Below are 11,671 nucleotides of genomic sequence, written 5' to 3'. Positions count from 1 at the left end.
TTCATACATCTTGCTCACCAGATGGTAGAGCTTTGTCAGGACTGGCTCTCCCACGACCGTCAGTAGTTCCAATGAAATATTGTCTACTCCGGGGGCCTTGTTTCGACTCAGGTCTTTCAGTGCTCTGTCAAACTCTTCACGCAGTATCATATCTCCCATTTCATCTTCATCTACATCCTCTTCCATTTCCATAATATTGTCCTCAAGTACATCGCCCTTGTATAGACCCTCTATATACTCCTTCCACCTTTCTGCTTTCCCTTCTTTGCTTAGAACTGGGTTTCCATCTGAGCTCTTGATATTCATACAAGTCGTTCTCTTATCTCCAAAGGTCTCTTTAATTTTCCTGTAGGCGGTATCTATCTTACCCCTAGTGAGATAGGCCTCTACATCCTTACATTTGTCCTCTAGCCATCCCTGCTTAGCCATTTTGCACTTCCTGTCGATCTCATTTTTGAGACGTTTGTATTCCTTTTTGCCTGTTTCACTTACTGCATTTTTATATTTTCTCCTTTCATCAATTAAATTCAATATTTCTTCTGTTACCCAAGGATTTCTACTAGCCCTCGTCTTTTTACCTACTTGATCCTCTGCTGCCTTCACTACTTCATCCCTCAAAGCTACCCATTCTTCTTCTACTGTATTTATTTCCCCCATTCCTGTCAATTGCTCCCTTATGCTCACCCTGAATCTCTGTACAACCTCTGGTTCTTTTAGTTTATCCAGGTCCCATCTCCTTAAATTCCCACCTTTTTGCAGTTTCTTCAGTTTTAATCTACAGGTCATAACCAATAGATTGTGGTCAGAGTCCACATTTGCCCCTGGAAATGTCTTACAATTTAAAACCTGGTTCCTAAATCTCTGTCTTACCATTATATAATCTATCTGATACCTTTTAGTATCTCCAGGGTTCTTCCATGTATACAACCTTCTTTCGTGATTCTTAAACCAAGTGTTAGCTATGATTATGTTGTGCTCTGTGCAAAATTCTACCAGGCGGCTTCCTCTTTCATTTCTGTCCCCCAATCCATATTCACCTACTATGTTTCCTTCTCTCCCTTTTCCTACACTCGAATTCCAGTCACCCATGACTATTAAATTTTCGTCTCCCTTCACAATCTGAATAATTTCTTTTATTTCATCATACATTTCTTCAATTTCTTCGTCATCTGCAGAGCTAGTTGGCATATAAACTTGTACTACTGTAGTAGGTGTGGGCTTCGTATCTATCTTGGCCACAATAATGCGTTCACTATGCTGTTTGTAGTAGCTTACCCGCATTCCTATTTTCCTATTCATTATTAAACCTACTCCTGCATTACCCCTATTTGATTTTGTGTTTATAACCCTGTAGTCACCTGACCAGAAGTCTTGTTCCTCCTGCCACCGAACTTCACTAATTCCCACTATATCTAACTTCAACCTATCCATTTCCCTTTTTAAATTTTCTAACCTACCTGCCCGATTAAGGGATCTGACATTCCACGCTCCGATCCGTAGAACGCCAGTTTTCTTTCTGCTGATAACGACATCCTCTTGAGTAGTCCCCGCCCGGAGATCCGAATGGGGGACTATTTTACCTCCGGAATAGTTTACCCAAGAGGACGCCATCATCATGTAATCATACAGTAAAGCTGCATGCCCTCGGGAAAAATTACGGCTGTAGTTTCCCCTTGCTTTCAGCCGTTCGCAGTACCAGTACAGCAAGGCCGTTTGTTTTGTTAAAATACACATTTTAATTTCAGTATAAAAAATAGTCACTGTTGTAGATCCATGTGTCTTCGCAGTATCTCGTAGAAAAAGGATCCTTCTTTTAAATGCAGTAGCCTGACAAGTTTTTTGCGTTAGAATCCACTATGCAAAATTCTGAAAAAAACTACGAAAAATCAGAATCTCAACTCGATGGGAGACACCCTTTCTGCCCAATCCTCACAGCGTTAAAAAATAAATGATACACCCTGTATATATTGATACCGAAGGGTAATTTCATCTATCGACGTAACTGAGTTTCTTTCATCGCCTATTACATAATATAGTCAAGTACCTAACATACTGTCGTTCAACGCACGCCGCCAACATTTCGATTAAGACTATACAAGAAATGTAGCTCAAATAGACATTTGGATATGCGAAACTGATTTAGTGTGACAGGTTGTTTAGAATGACTTGTTGAATTACCATTTCTGATAGAAGGTGGCAGTATATTAAGCATTCGTCCCACGTAGACCGGTAGAGTCACGCGATAGCGCAATTAGTGTTTTACACCGTAGAGCCCGTGCTGCCTTCTTGGCAGGGACATAAGCAGCGTGTTTGCTTCGCGTGGAACACGCGTCTGCCAAAGCCTACGGACGAGAACTCATAATGAAAAGCGACTACAACGCTCCAATTTGCGTTACAGATCGTAGCGAGGCTCTTAAAGCTGCTTAATACTTTACGCTATTGATGCCCTGATACATGACGAACATGAACACCTACGTAAAAGAATCTGCATTGCTACCGACAAGTGTTCATCCCGTCTAACTTCGTGCTATGTTGTTCGCATATCTTTTATCAAACAATGATAGTTGGCAGTGAGCATTCCCACACGCAAAATAGTTGTATCATCACAAAATGATCGCATTCGCTTTCCTTATACAGTACGATCACCTAAAATGTTAACGTCACTCATTTCCGAAAGCTTCGACGATATCGAAACAAGGTTTCACACCCTCACACCCTCCGACTCAGTGTTGCAATATTAAAAGTTTTGGCTGGTTTCGTTGTCTAAGGGCTGGGATAAGTAGTTGCCGCATTACAGGCTAAATACTTCTGAGTCTACAGTATACGATAAGAATACACACATGAATCGAATGGTCGAAGGTTTCTATGAAAGTAACATATAAATTTATAAATGAAAGATGAAAGATTAGGCCTATTATAAGCAAAAAGTTTTATTTAGGAAATAGTTTCACATTGCATTCATATGCTCCAGTTTTTCAGGCTTGAGATCGAAGACTAGTAGTAGTACGAAATTCTTTTATAAATTTGGAAGCGTCATATTCTTCCATATAATATGAATGATGTCCCTGTTTCGTCTCCTTCCTCGTTCTAACAAGCAATCACGTCATCACTATTTCTGTAACTGTTCCTGCCACTATCAAAACTTATTCTCTGGTTAACTTCAGTAGCTCAGCTAGAATCATCGGTTCAGTTGTCCCGCGTTTATTCTCCGGTTAGGCGTTATTACGTGTTTGTACAACGCGTTTTCCTCACTATTTCGAGAATAGACGTTCAGCGGCGGCTAACCGCGGACTGTACAACTGGCCCTTAGTAGTGTAGCGATCTGGCAAAAAATTTCTGTCAAAATTTCATTTTCTTGGGTACAAAGAGAAGATAATATGTAGTCTTTCATACCTGCTATTCCTATTAGTCATTTATTTCCTCTCTGGTAACTGAATATGTGGGTTTCGCTAGTAATTATAACAACGCTTATCATTCGGACACCCAATCAACCACATAAACAGCAATTGGTATTTACCCGTTTGGGTTAATTCGGCTCAGCTTGTATAGCCATGTCCCCTTTTGTTTGCGAGAAAGTTTTTTTTTTATTTCAAGATACTACGGGGATTCCCCTGGCAAAGACATCACGTAGGCCTACACTATGCACGCATTCAAAAATCAAGTAATGATTCATGCAGAAATCAACTTAGCCGGCTGGTGTGGCCAAGCGGTTCTAGGCGCTTCAGTCCGGAACCGCGCGACTGCTACGGTCGCAGGTTCGAATCCTGCCTCGGGCATGGATGTATGTGATGTCCTTAGGTTAGTTATGTTTAAGTAGTTCTAAGTTCTAGGGGACTAATGATCTCAGATGTTAAGTCCCATAGTGCTCAGAGCCATTTGAACCATTTTTGAAATCAACTTAGGGCACTTTTAGACGGGAGACTGCGTGCGACCCGCCTGCAGTGAGCTGAACCAATCAACATAACAAGGAGTCAAATGAGCGCTTTCACAAGTGGGCGAGTGAGGGGGGTGCATCGGCCCTCTGCAGCTGACACGCCGGCTGTAAAGCGAATCGCATGATACTCGCGCTACATAGAGAATACGTGCATGCAGACGAGAGCATATGAGCCGAACAGACGACTCTCGGCGTCCATTGTTAGTCTGTGTTTTTCAGCTGGCAGTAAAAATGGAGAAGTTGGTTTCTGTGTTTGATGTTGAACAATTGATACATGAAATTCAGGCAACAGTGGCAATTTGGGATTCCTCCAAAGCAGATTATTCTAATAAAAACAAAGAATAGAAAGTAATACGCAGCGTTTGTAACACCAACCATGACAGGCTGCCCCAGGTAGAGCAGAAAATGATAGATGAGAATTTCATTTGCATAGCGTACATTATTTTTCAACAGAACTAACTGTATTATTTCTCACATGGTACAATTCCATTCCTTCTGTGCAGATTAATTAGTGCTTTTATAAATAAAAACACACAAAGACATTGGGCGTTTCTATTCAGACTGTGTGTGTTTTTACTTACAGTGAGTGAAGTAGTCTGCTGAAAAGCCATTCGAACACGCAGTTTTTAAATTAATTTTATGCTTTGTTCTGTCGGTTCTTGGTAGAACAGTTTCATGTGAGTATTATTCCACAACAGCTAAAGAGCTACGCATGAGCGCCATTTTAAATTTCTAGTTTTATAATGAATACGAATATTCTTTCAATGATTTGAGGCTTAACTTTGCTCTGCTGGATTAAAAAAAAAAAAAAAAAAAAAAACGCTGTCGAAAGTTTAAATGGTTCTCTTCATTTCTGTAAATTTAGTGACAAAATTTCAGTACTAATTTCTAGCCCGCTGTGCTAGATGATAATTCAGTAGTACATAAGGTATTCCTTAAGTTTTACACACACGTGAGTATTGCCACGTACGTTTCCCAACGTCACAGCTGAAATGTTCAACAAACTTGTTCCTTGTAACTGTCGATGTGCTTGATCTGCAGTTCAGTGTTGAAATCTTTGAAACCTTCCGACTGTAGCACGTCTTTCAATTAATAACCACCACGAACTTTAACAAAGTTGTGAAGTACGACGCAGACTTTCACGTTTCCCGCAACATCAAGCGAAACGTTCAAAGGTTGCTAGAAAATCCGCCGTTTGTTAGACAGTTTTCCGAAAGTACACTCTATAAATCATCTGGTTTTAGTCAACCGACAATTGAACACTCACTATCCCAGTAGTAATGCCCTACCTTCAAACGGACGCATTACATTACGTGACAGGACAAAAGCCTCATCTGCAACAAATACGAACGGCATCTTTGGTTCACCTGTTCCAGGCAATGAGCATGGATTTGCCAGATTCAGTGTCTCTTTCCCACGATATTTAGCAAAAACTGAATTTCTGAATAGGGACGAATCAGAACTTTTTCCATATCCGCCCATGTCTACGGCCGAAAAACAATAATTAGAATCACATACGGCGAGGTGAACAATAGAAAAGTAGCCTTCATAACTGTAAAACATGGAGCCACTGTCTTCAGGTTGAATCACCTCCACGTGTTTCCCATCCATTGCTCCAATACAATTTGTAAAATCAGCTGCTGCAAAAAAATCCCTTTGAATTTTCTTCCCATTTTTCCTTAGCTGGTGTCGACATAGTGATGTCTCTCGTGTAGTCTCAAATCTTGATGCATACCTCGTTTATTTTTATTATTTTAGATAGTGTTGTAACTCCAGGTCTGAAACCGTAGTAAAAATCTGTCATGGTACATCCTGATCCAAGGTATCCGTAAAGATATAAATATTAATTTCATAATTGAAGTGCATTTTAGGATTTTGTTCTGTAAAAATTCTTTCTATATTGAATTCCAAAAAATAATCTACAAAAGAAATGGAAAAATATAAGACTGTCTTTTGTGAGAGATTTTCGCAAGACAAGAAATTCGAAATCAGATTCTATTGGGGGTGGAATGTCGAAATATATTATGCTGATATCCTTTCATTTTTGAGCCCAGTTTTGGAAAGCAAACAGTACGTAATGTTGCATCTCTTTTTGTTTCCAAGTGTGAAAGTCTTTTCTTGTGTAAAATTCGTATTAGTGACGCGCAACAGCATTGTAGAAATAACAAACAAATAATTTCGAACAAATGTTTAGCAGTGCAATAAGAACGAATGGTTTCCGTTCCAGAACGGTGTCAGACATTTCTGATGATGACGATTCGTCGCTAGATGCAGGGGAATGTGAAAATGGTCAGCGACATGAACGACATAGTGAGGCTGCTAATGAACGAGACCACGGAAGAAATGGAAGCCTAGCAGCACAGATGGAAAGCAGTCCGATATCGGTAAGCTTTGCGACGATCTACACACAAGTATCGAGCAACGGGACCGTTCAGACGAGCAATCTACAGACGAGGAGAGTCAGTGACAAAAGATATCCCTAAAGACATGAAACTGCAAGCCAATAGAAAACCACTGTCGCCACATTCGTCAGTCAACACTGCCCCAAGAACAAACTTCATGTAACAATTCTTCTGTCTCTCTTTCTATCTCATAGACCTGCTCTGTCAAATCATTGGAATGAATAGATTTTTCAGCAGATTGCAGATTATATAACAAATAATAATATAACAGATTATATAACAAATAAGATTGTATTTTGACACCATGTGGAGAAAAGAACCAACAATGAACATTTTTTCGCTTCAATGCATTATTTAATTTTCTGCTTACCTTAATTTCAAGGCGATCCTCTCCTCAAGAGAAAAGCATTTCGTCATGTTGGTATCTTGCACATTGAAATGTGGTTTCAAAATAGCGCAGAGTTGTTCAAACGATGACACTGGCATGCGCTAGAAATTAAAAAAAAACTCTTGTCGATCTTTCCGAAGATCGTCATGTAGACAAATACACCCAATCTGGTGTTAGTAATAGTGTGGCACCATAACTTACTCCTCTTCCTCCTCTTCCGTTTTCTTTAATACAGCCAGAACTGCGACAGCAGCAAATTCTTTCACCTTTAGCGTGTTACGAGACTCACTGACTGGGAAACAAATGTGGTGGAGGTCAGGCTCGCTTGAACTGCTAGCTCAGCCGCCCCACAGCTGTCGTGAGCTGCTCGCGGTCTCCCATCTACAAGGGCACTCAAGATAGCGTTCAAAAATGTTCAAAAATCAGCAGGGATGCGTTTCAAAATCATATGAATAATGTGTAGGCCAACGTGCTGTGGATGCTGGGAGCTTTTGAAACAAGGTGCTTTTTTCTTCAAGAAAAGAATAAAGAATATGAATTTGCCGGCCCCTGAAACTACCGCCCGGAACAAATACCCCGGTCCCCCCCCCCCCCCCCCCCTAAATCCGGGACTGGAGAGAGAAAGAGATGGAGAACGGGAATAAGAATCGCTGGTAGATGGACCGAGGAAGTCCTTTGGTGGATTGCGAGGATAAGAAAAAATCGATGTGACGACCTGACTGAAGTTTGGTACGGCAGATGACCTTAGTAAACGTACAGGAACAAAGAGTAAACGTCTAACTGAAAATCGTAATGCATGGAGAAGCGTGAAGGAGGCCGTTAAGGAAAAATGGATTGTTAATGGTTAATCATGACAACTATAATGTAATATTACGTCGCTTGCGTGTATCTGTAACAAATAGTGAGGCTGTTTCGATTGTGCTTCTCAGGTAGCGGGAGCAGACTACCAAATTAATCAGCTTTTCCCTAGCTCCGCCTTTTGTGTTCAACACATAACCTTAAGATCTGGAAAAACTAGTTAGATTTACTGAAATTCCCCGTTTTCTTCATCTATACGTCGTGAAAAGCTAATACATAACCAGAGAGACACGTGTGAGGAGACAGCATGCCCAAACGTTGGGGTAGTCACATGAATTTAATACAGCGCTGATCTGGTAGACTTTACAATCCTCACGAACACGGAAACTTACGTTATTACCTCATGGGCTGAGTTCTTTATATTTGCTTATTTGGAACTGCGATGTTGAATCCCTGCTACACGACTCATGCAGAGAGAAATTCGTGCATGGAAGAATAGTTACGATTCATAGGTAAATTTCACAACGATTTGATTATAATTATCGTACTAAAAAAAATGGTTCAGATGGCTCTGAGCACTATGGGACTTAACATCTATGGTCATCAGTCCCCTAGAACTTAGAACTACTTAAACCTAACTAACCTAAGGACATCACACAACACCCAGCCATCACGAGGCAGAGAAAATCCCTGACCCCGCCGGGAATCCAACCCGGGAACCCGGGTGTGGGAAGCGAGAACGCTACCGCACGACCACGAGATGCGGGCTATCGTACTAAAGAGTCACTTTCTCTGTGAGGAGACGTCAGGACGATAATGAATGTGATTGTCTTAGGACTAATATTTCTGGTGCAATAGCACGGCCGTATACAGTATTTGCGAGACACGAGTGTGAACCTGTAGGTTTGTTAGAGTACTTCGCTGATTTCTTGGCTGTGTTCCTAGCCTTCCTGCGACTTTGGAGCTGACTTACACAACCAACTGCAGCGGTGAGGCACATCTCTTATTGAGTTGCAAAATGTTAATAACTGTTCATTCCAGCATTATTTCTCTGACATAGTGTCTGTACAAGAGAATAAAATGCCCTTTTGATATTATTTGGAACTGAGACTTTCACGCGATATTTATTTTATAATGTAGCAGATACTTGTGCATAAATGCGCCAAGTAAATACGTTAACGTGGTAAATATTATATGCCTGTCTATAAGAAAGAGAAAAATGAGTACGGGAAAATAATGCAAAATTATGGACAGTTATATGATAGGCTATAAGTCGTTAATTTACTGCATGATATAACTCAAAATACAATGTTTTTTGGGTCACTTTCAATGGCCTTAGCTTGTTATTTATAAACCCGTCTCATAATGCCATCGCAGCGTAATTTACTAGAACAGAGACTCAACAATACTATCAAGTCCAGTACAAAACCTAAAAAGTTGTTTTCCATATCGAAAAAATAGCGACTTCTAAGATGTTATGGGTATCGCAACATAAGCGAAATGGCCTTTATTTTCCTCTTTAAAGCTATAAACAGATTCATTCCAGATATCGGATGTAAATGATTAAATGCCTGAGAAAGGTGTAAATGAAATGCACGGAACTTTTGAACGCTATCTTCATAGCTGTGCTAGCGTTGTAATGATATTCAAAATCTGTAGAGAGCTTACGGAAAAACATTTCGACGTTCCTAATACACGTAACCTGGGAGGGAATATATATTGATGACATAAATCCTTCACATGTAAGTGCTCACTCAAAAGATAACTCTTTCCTATGGGCACAAAAATCATGCTCTCGTTATAACCTTAGAAATGATCTTGGCGCACATTCGACGTTACACACCGGGAGACTGGGCGAACGTACTAATACTATTGTTAACAGACACGGAAATAATGGGTTCACTGAATCACACACACTATATTTACATGCAACACATCTTCCGAAAGAGATTCACTGTTCACGGAATTTTCACATCGCTTTGGTGATTTCTGTTTTCGAGAAAGGATTACGGTTTCCACAACAGTCTAATGGAGATCAGACTTCGTGATACAATGATACAGTATATTCAAAAGCGTACGAACATGTTCCAACAGTACTGTATGAAACTTTTCAGTGATGTATCATGGCATTGACGCACGCTGATGTGAAGCAAGGACAGGATAACACTCAAAACATAAACAGCAAATAAACATCAGTCACTGCAGAATCAACGTACCGGTACGTCATTTCTAGTGGTGGGCTTCTCTACTAGTGACCGAAAAAATACAGTTCAGTATTGGTTTGTGACGCAAAGAAGGGAGTTCCTGAAAGAAGGTCTTTCACTATATAAATAACGCGAAGGAAAATAACAAATTTTGTATTATAACCGACAAATCTTCACGAAGGAATTATAAACGTTTGTGCTCGGTAGTATAAACATCAATATGGCACGATCCTCCCGGCCGGCGCCGTGGCTTAGTTGGTTAAAGCGCCTGTCTAGTAAACAGGAGATCGAGGGTTCGAATCCCTCCGGTGCCTTCGGAAATATCCGATAATTTTTTTTTAATTGATACACTATACACGTCAAGTTTGTGTATCAGAGATATATATTTTTGGTTCCGGACAAAATTTTAGAGGTAATAGTGCATGTCAAAAGTCCCATTTCATTTAAGACAAAAGCTCTTTCGCTGCAACCAGACATATATTTTGGCATGAAATTGAGTGCACTTGTTTCTTATAGCTGTTGAATCTCTTGTTATAGGCAAAATGCCAAGGATTATGACAGGCGTAACTGCAAACATTGTTTACGGTCCGGGCGTGCCTTCGGCATTCTCCAGCAGATGGCAGCGCCGCAGTACAATTTCAAGAAGCGTCTGCGCTAGGCGTGGCGACCGTGGGTAAATCGGTATGACTGCACAAATATTCTACCGTAGAAGTAGAATCGTGTAATTGATCAATGGGAGCAGCTTAATATGCATATGCATCTGTCTCGATGTAACGTGCTCTACATGGGAATAGGCGCTTTTCTATCGGTATTGATAGTTTCTGGGACGATATTTGGCGTCCAACTCTTTTTTTTTTTTTTTTTTTTTTTTTGGTAAGAACTTCCACTCTCCTTCTGAAATTCCCATGACTTATTATTTTAGGCATTGCATTGACTTGAGGATTAATAATATAAATGCTGTCTGTTTACGCGTGTCAAAATGGTTCAAATGGCTCTGAGCACTATGGGAGTTAACTTCTGAGGTCATCAGTCCGCTAGAACTTAGAACTACTTAAACCTAACTAAACTAAGGACATCACACACATCCATGCCCGAGGCAGGATTCGAACCTGCGACCGTAGCGGACGCGCGGTTCCAGACTGTAGCGCCTTTTTTCTACTCTCATTTTATTCGCTTTCGTTCGTTGCACCTGCTCGTTGCGGACGTCGTAAGACATCCGTTTAAGTTCGTTGTTGATCGATTAACTCAGTTTTTTTATTACAGAGGGCAGCTAACTCTAACCGCACACGCGAGCTACCATTCCGGCTGTTTTTTTTTTTTTTCTCTCGTTTTGTTCTATAGTGTTCGTTGAATTTGTCCGTAGCGGACGTCCGATGACACCCGTTCAGGTTGTTCGTTGACCTGTTCACTCAGTTTTTTTTATTACAGAGGGTAACTAAACTCTCTGACCGAACACGCTGAGCTATCGCGGCGGCACGCCTAGAACCACTCGGCCACTTCGGCCGGCTTACGCGTCTCTCTGTAGTGTTACTTTCTATCGCTTCTTTTCTTATTTCTCTGCTGGACACAATTTTAAATCACCATTCAGGTACTGGCAAAATTGACGGATTTACTCACGGGTGGCGTCTGCTCTGGGATTTTTTAAAAAGAAAAGACAGTCACGTTCGAGACAAACGCGGGTATGTAATGGTACTGCAGACTAAAGTAAAAAACACGAACTCATTCCAAAATAGGAGACGGAGCTCTATTGATGGAATTAAAATCCAGAATATATGACGAAAGAAGACTTTAAACTGGATACGCCACGGTGTATTCCTTCGACGACCTCTTTTTCCTACTTTTGGTTTTTTCGGGGTTCCGTTTTCTCTCGAACAGTTCTAATGATCTAATTGGTGGTGATCAGAAGGCAAGGTGCAGCTGTGATGCTGTGGACGTTGAGCTCACG

At 40.7% G+C, this 11,671-nt stretch overlaps 1 non-coding gene across 1 annotated transcript; it reads left to right on the top strand.

Moving 5' to 3' along the window:
- Window positions 1-9,966: 9,966 nt before the first annotated feature.
- Window positions 9,967-10,040, top strand: Trnat-agu (transfer RNA threonine (anticodon AGU)). Its single transcript has one exon. It is a non-coding gene; the product is annotated as a tRNA-Thr (tRNA).
- Window positions 10,041-11,671: the final 1,631 nt, after the last annotated feature.

The sequence above is a fragment of the Schistocerca serialis genome, chromosome 1 (genome assembly GCF_023864345.2).
Source record: "Schistocerca serialis cubense isolate TAMUIC-IGC-003099 chromosome 1, iqSchSeri2.2, whole genome shotgun sequence".
NCBI lineage: Eukaryota > Metazoa > Arthropoda > Insecta > Orthoptera > Acrididae > Schistocerca > Schistocerca serialis.
Note: the sequence above shows the minus strand (reverse complement) of the source record. Positions and strands in the feature narration are given on the sequence as shown.